Raw genomic sequence first — 6,000 nt, 5'->3', positions numbered from 1 at the left:
GCGGCACTGAGTACTCTGAATCATTCATATCATATATCAATTAAAATGTCACCGCATGAAGCATTGTATGGTACCCCAGTTAGAACACCTTTCCATGTATTAACGCCTACAACTAATCTATCAAATCCTTTAAAAGAATGTATAAATGCAAGTATAAGTCGATATGATATCCTTCGAAAGAATTTAGAAGAATCACAAATCATAATGAAAAGGAATCATGATAAAATAGCGAAACCAACTAAAACATATACCGTGGGTGATAACATCTATATTCAAATCAATGTCAGAAAAGGGCTCAACTATAAACTAACACCTAAGTTTGAAGGCCCATTTAACATTTTGGAAACATTAACGGCCAATAGGTTTAGAATTCAAAACGTAGCCCAACCCACGGATGAGAGAATAGTACCATTGTCTCACATAAGAAATTAAAAAGAAAAGAGAGGAAAAGAAGTGAGGAAAAATTTTATTTTGTGACTAAAAGTTTTCTTTTTAATACAGGAGTAATTACATATATTTTTTCTCGTTACAGGTTTCCAAGATGAATTTTTTGTTGTTGGGAGTGATATTGTTCGCTCAGACATTTTTTTCGTATGGGATGAGTTCTAAGACTAAGAATATATATTTTAAATATGGCAATATAGTTGAAAGACAAGAAGACATTTTTATTACATCAACCAACGTAATTGTCGAAGTGCATGTGCAAGCAATTTTTCTTCAAGAGAATGATGTCACTAGCTTAAGAACCGCCATTTCAAGGTTTTCTGCATCATTGGATGAGTTGCATAGGAGACATTTTCATTTGACTACTAAGAGTTTGCTTGGATCAACATTAAAAGTTGCAGAGATGCTATCTGATGACTTGAAAAATAAGACTGGCGAGACAGGATCTTTGGCTTATGACCTTTTGATGTGGACTGTAGGACACGAACATAAAGAAAGACGGAATCCGTTCATTTATGCTGCATTAAGCATCTTTGGGTCTGTTGCAAGTTTAGGTTTAGGACTTTCCAATCGTCTTAAAATTAGTAATCAAAATAAGAAAATTGAGTTCTTGACTCATAAAGATGAATTGATTATGTCAGAACTAAGGGATCAGTTAGCTTCAATCAATAAAATTATGGATTTGTTAAATGAACATTCAGATAATATCGTTCAAATTATGGAAGTACAGGATTTGTTGGCAACATTAACGTATTATGATTCAAAGATAGATCACATACATAACAGAATTGCACATTTCATTGAGAAATCCAAGGATTATGTAGAAGCTATCACGTTAGCAACTAAAGGTGTATTGTCGCCCCATTTGTTGCCTATACGTTACTTAAAATTAGTTCTGGAGAACGGAAGGGATAAACTAGGTTATGTTCCTTTGTTAGGCGAACATAGGTTAGAATTTTATTACAGCCTAATTACAGTAAACGTAGATAATAACAAGATTAGGATTACAATTCCCTTTGATTCTTCTGATGCCTGGCAATCTTACAGGATATCACCATTTCCGACTTTCATGACGAATCACTCAAATCCAGTAATATCCAGTTTGACAGGACACGTATTGATTTCCCCAGACAAGGAAACATACACGGTCATTAAAGACTTAAATCAATTAACTCACTGTTCAGACGCAATGGATAGAAAAATATGTACAGCTGACTCATTTGAATTCCGTAAAAACTTAATGGATTCATGCGAGTTAGGTATAGTGCTAGACGGTGCTCTCTCCCATACAAGTGAAAATTGTCTGGATAAGCTTTATCCCTTTGACAATAAAGAATTCAATTGCAGACTAAATAATGGCTCGTGGATACGATACGACAAGGACGGCTTCAATGTATCATGCCCTGACGGATCCACATCCTTCAACCACATCTTCGTCGCAGCAGATGGCTGTATCGGGACTTCCCCGAATTCCATGGTGACTGGTCTACGGACAATCATCAGAGAACGAGCTTACTTCGCGAACTTCACGTGGACCTCTACAATGCCCGCACTTCCTCTCCCCTACAACGGAAGTGTGGCAAAGCGGTTGATGAAACTTACCGAAAAGGACCACCTGTCACCGACTTACAAAGAGATTCTTCACCCTATATTACTGGCTAGTTTGTGTGTAACGGTGATAATTTTTATCGCCGTGAACATCCTTGTTTGGCGTAGGTTACGGCACAGCAAGCAGCTACAAAGGAACGAGTTGAATAGCCCTGACAATACCCCCTACCTGATCCAGTTCAAAGCTGTATGAGTGGCCACCTCATTCGCTAAGGGAGTAATTTGTCAGGAAGATGTTTGTATGAAAAGCTTATTAGTATGCTAGTAATATGTAATTAAAGAAATTCTCTACATTTGCATTGTTAAAAATACATTTAAAATAACATTTAAAAAATAAATAAAATAAAAAAGGATATAAATCATTTTTTTCTCTCGGCATCTAATAAAAATATATAAGCCGGAATGTTAAAAAAGAAAAGAGAAAAAAAAAAATATAATAAGATATATAACAGAATCTATGGGCATCTAATAAAATGTATCAGCCCTATATATAAATATATATATATGTACGAAACCGTGGTACGTGTACGTACCAGGAATTCGTATTTGTGCACTAAAAATTGAGTATCTTGTTTCTGACAAAGGTAACAATTATTCTTTATCAAGTTACCGAATCATTTGTAAGTCAGAATTTATTTTGTTTTTGGTACCATGTAATCATTTGCTAGCAATGTACCATATATATGATCTTGGTTTTATCATGCATTTTTCTTTTTGCTTTGGTAATATCTTTTTTGTATGCATTATTGTTATTATTTTTTGATGTGCCTATTTGGACATTCGTCCTCAGTTGGTTATAGCTAATGTTAAACAAAGAATAATACGTATGTCCAGTCACACCTAATAACCATGTTTCGGCTTGTTGTTAAATTTTTGTAAAAAAATTGAGATAGCTGGCCGAGCTAATGTAATAGTTAGAATAGTAATATTACATGTTTAAAACAAATGACGTAATATGTCATGTTGGTTGGAAGAGCTAACCGTGAGATTTGCTGTAGTCATTCAAATTGTAAGCAGGATGTATAATGCTAAATTGACATTCTTTCTTAACGTCAACACATTGTCTCTTCGTGTGAAAGTTTGTGACGTCACCGGATGCAGGTGTCTTCCGATTCCGTCACTTGGTTAAATTAAAGCAAGCATACGATATTTGTGATATCGGTAATTTATTCAGTTCATATCTAAACTTCACCAGAATTGGTCATGTGGACCAACACAGCTTCCTCCAGTGATGGAGATGTTTAACTCAGTTGTTTATTGAAAATAAAACTTAAAAACCATTAAGATGTATTCAGTAAACCATTTAAATACATCTGAAACAACTCATACTCAAATGTGTGCTTAAGACAGTAGCACACCAATACTAGTACATTATTTTTATGATACTTGTATGAGTATGATACAGTTGATTAACTGTTAAAGATGATGAGCATTGATATATGATACAGCTTTTTAAAAACATTAGATGATATATCATTATGATTACTAGTGCTAGATGATGATTTTCTTTTCTTGTAATTTTCTTTGTATATTATGGCCATAACTTTTGTTTAGTTGATAATCTATTTTTTCATAATTTTAGTTGATAATCAGTTTTATGTGATTTGCTTTTGCATAGTTAATAACTGATGATTCCTAGTATCTGTTTATTCATCACTACTGTTACCATTCTATGAATTAGAATGGTGTGGTTTTATTTACTGTTGTTCTTTTTATATTTTCTTGTTTGTATTTGTTCTTTTTCGTGTTTTAATAACCTGACTTTTTTTCCTCGTAGCGTATGTTTGTATCAGCTGTTACTATACCTTGGGTCTAATTACAGAATCCAGGGACCAGTATGAGACCGAGATACTTACCTGACCCTACCTCCCCCTGGAGATCTGATTATTTTCGAATTGACACGCTTAAGGATTAAAATTTTCTAAGCTGACTATTCTATGCCTGTATGATTTGTCTTTAGTAATAAAATTCTTCATTATAGTTTTTTATTTACTCATATTTATTCATATGTATCACTATTGAAGTTCTTTTTTACAGTTCTTATTTACTTATATTGTGTCCAGATGTATTAGTGTTATCACAGTTCCTGTTTACTCATGTTTGCCTGTATGATTACTATTATGGCATGTATGAAGTTGCTTAATTCAGTTTTGCTGTATCTTATTTTCTCTTTTACATGACATTTTTATTCATTGACCGATAAAGTTCGTTTTTCTAGAAGATTGTATAACCACGTATGAGAAAGTTTAAGCACTTCAGAACAGTCTCATTTTGTGTTTTGTTTGTTTTAGTGCTTATTATCAAGCAGGTAAAGTTTTTTACACAAAAAGTTAATTGGGGTTTGCTTTTAACATAGTCTGTAGTAATTCTTTTTAAAACTACCAAAGTCCCACGTTGGACTGGAACTTGGTAAGGGGGAATTTTGTCAAAGGACAAGAAATAAAAATATTAAGTTATAAGGATAAAGAAAACAAATAATGAGACGACTGTAGGCACAAAGACGTTGTTTTGTGACGTCGATGCTCTGAGTTTCTTAATCTGCATTAGCCAAGCATTGTATCGTTTGGCGTCCATGTTTGATGATCTGTCAAATCTCTTTCCCACAAGGCCTGAGACGGAGAGGACGCAGCGACGAAAGTAATAACAGTGGCCGTTGAAACTGCACGTAGAACAGCCATCCCTACATGGTAGCCATCAACGCCAATGCCCAACATAAGGAGAAGCAAAGCAAGACGCTGATCATTTGATATTATAGTCCTGCCACAATAGGCCGACCCTGGCCTTATCGATTTCATATTATTTACAATGTGGTTTTAACTTAGTAACACTTTAAAACCCCACTGTGTCTCTCGCCATTGCGAGACCATAGGTCCATAGGAGTTCATAATTTGGTAAATTTTATGTATTCCTAATGAGCACTTGGAAGATTTCATTATGTCTGTTCAACTTGGTATTGTGACTTTCAACATTTCCTGTGAAGTTCAACGCTAAAGTAGATATTCAAATAATGTGCTCAATAATCAGGTGAATATTTTTTTTGTTTAAATATACGAACTGATTGAAAAGAAACAGGTTAACCTTTGTCATTAACCTCTCTTCCTACATTCTTATGTATTAGCCGCTTCGATTTAAAATTCCATAATAACGCAGGACTCTCCACAAAATTGGAAAGTGCACACTTTCAAAGGCTTTTTCGTAGTCCACATATGCCATCATATGTGGATTTCTGCATGCTATGCATTGCTGTACAAGATGTCATAAAATTAAAACTTGGTCAGTACAACTTTTACCTTTTCGAAATCCTGCTTGTTCATCTCTCAACTTTTTATCAATATTTCTCTCGTCTCTTTAGAATAAGCATGCTATATATATTCATGACAAATAATGTAAGTGTGATGCCTTTGTAGTTATTGTACCAAATTCACCAACACTCCTAGCTCCCATTTGCCTTTTCATGCCACATTCTACAAAATAATCTAGTAAGTATTTTGGGAATCCCTTCATTTTCAGTAAATATGTCAGTAGTTATTCCATCGTAACCAAGGACTTTCCATCTCATGAGTTTTTCAATAATAGCTTCGACTTCAAACACACTGAATTCATTCATGGGCACATCATATATATATATATATATATATATATATATATATATATATATATATATATATATATATATATATATATATATATATATATATATATATATATATATACGTGCTTTACTGCCACAAGGATCACGTGACTTGGTATACGCAAAAGCCAGTAGGAAATGATAAAATCCTTAAGTACCAAGCGCTTTCGTGCATTTTTGATACACTTCTACTATAAAATTTACTTTGATAAAGAACTCTCCGTGTAATAGTGTAGGCTGCGTATATGAAATTCCATGTAATGTTCGTAATTTGAAATATATTGGGAAAAGTGGTAAAATGCTGGAAACAAGGTTAA

Source organism: Palaemon carinicauda, chromosome 20 (genome assembly GCF_036898095.1).
Source record: "Palaemon carinicauda isolate YSFRI2023 chromosome 20, ASM3689809v2, whole genome shotgun sequence".
Taxonomy (NCBI): domain Eukaryota; kingdom Metazoa; phylum Arthropoda; class Malacostraca; order Decapoda; family Palaemonidae; genus Palaemon; species Palaemon carinicauda.
This window is presented reverse-complemented; position numbering follows the sequence as displayed.